The sequence below is a fragment of the Papaver somniferum genome, chromosome 7 (genome assembly GCF_003573695.1).
Source record: "Papaver somniferum cultivar HN1 chromosome 7, ASM357369v1, whole genome shotgun sequence".
In the NCBI taxonomy this organism is placed as follows: domain Eukaryota; kingdom Viridiplantae; phylum Streptophyta; class Magnoliopsida; order Ranunculales; family Papaveraceae; genus Papaver; species Papaver somniferum.
Window position 1 is genome coordinate 226,939,708 of NC_039364.1, and position 1,961 is coordinate 226,941,668.

The window sequence follows — 1,961 nt, forward strand, 5'->3', positions numbered from 1 at the left end:
TTGTATTGCATAAAACAATTGCTCTGAAGTCTTCTGGCTTATGGGCTGAAGTAGTCTTTGGAATTAAAGATACTCTTGTATTGTTTAATTTCTTAAGAAGAAAACCTGAACTGAAGAATGCTTTAACAGTCTTGCACAGATCATATGTTAAAACATGCCATTGAGTTTGTTAGAAACCTGGTGGAAAGCCATCTGGTCCAGGTGAAGTCCATGGTTCCATTAACTTTAAAGCTTCATGAATTTCTTGATCAGTTGGGACAACCACCAATTCTGCATTGTATTAATCAGAAATACAGTTTGGAATGTGTTGGAGAAAGTGATAGCTATTTGCAGGATTTGAAGTAGTGCTTATCTTCTTAAAACGGAAGACTGGAAGATCTTCAATAGAATTCCTATCTTGACACCAAGTACCATTTGGAGCCTGAAGAGAGTCAATTATGTTTTTTATTCTTCTTCGGTTTTCTCTTATATGAAAATACTTGGAATTTGTATCCATATCATTGTAGAAATGATCTCTGGATTTTTGTCTGTTTGAGCTAGCTTGCAATTCATTTAAAGTATTAATCTCCTTTTCAAACTTCATTACTTCAGTTGTGTTGTTGCCTTGTATATTTGTTGCTTGCAGATGAGATAGTTCTTGTTGAAGACTTGTGATTCTTTCTTATTGAAGTGTGAGAATGTATATTGCGATCTGATCCTACAAAATCATCAAGCCTTGACTGCTGTCAAATCCAACTGAATATGCAACTCAATAAGAGCTAGCGGCCGACATAATCATCAAATATAAGCTCTAACAGTTAACAAGGCTAGATGAGTTTATAAATTAATTTTGAAAATCAAAATTAAAATTTTAAAAAATATATAAAAAATTATCTAAAATAAAGGAGAGGATTTGTAAATCGATAGAAGATTATCACGTACACATCAACTAAATCCCCTCAAGTTCCATATTTCCATCATGATCATGGATGAGTAACACAATACACTTCATAGTCAAAATTTCTTTTCGTAGGGGGAGCTTTGTCAGTAGTATTGGCCAATAGCTCTTATGGAGTTGTATTTGCAGCTGGATTTGACAGTAGTCAAGGCTAGATGGTTGTGTAGACTCAGATTTCAACATATACATATTCTTACATTTTGAATACAACTCTTTGCAAGACAATTTTAGTAGTTTCAGCCACATGATTTATTCAATACTAATTGAGGCTGCAATGCTTATAGTCAGCCCAAATCGATTGTGGTAGTGTGTCATGCACTTTTTTCTTTAAAAGAACTTATTCATGGCACTATTTTGTCTAATGTTTAACCTCTTTTAGTCCCTTTAGGAACATAAGTGATTTAGTCCTATTGGAACTTAGATAACAGGGATATGCACGCAAAAGATGATTTTTCTATCATGTAGATCGAATCAGTTTTGTTTTTGTTTTTTAGCATACATTTATTATTTATTATTATGACGAAAGGAATTTATTAATAAAGAAAAGAAAAACAAAAACAGGAGGGGGACATAAATCTAGAACCTTCTAAAGAAAAAAATGAAATAGGAATTAAAAATAAAAGCAATGTTATAGCAAAAAATTACATCAACAAGCTCATGTAAGGCGTTTCATCCGATAATTATTTTCAGAAGTTTCCAAGTAAATTTTCTGTTTTGGTTTTCTCTAACACAAAACAGTTGAAAACCAATCGATAGAGGAGAAGGAGTATCTTTTATCACCATGTTCTCCAATACCGGCCGTGATAAAATGTTGGATAGTCATCACATTCATTATCATATGTATACATGCGTGGCTAGCATATTAAATCTATTAGTATCAACATTAGCAACCATGTTAAACTTCTGAGAGAAGATTCATTCTTTGTTTCTTTGTCTTTATGAACAAACCCCACCTTCCTCCTCAGATAAATTTGCACAACGAGCTGCTTTCAAAGATCCATAGGTCACATTATTAACAACCTTA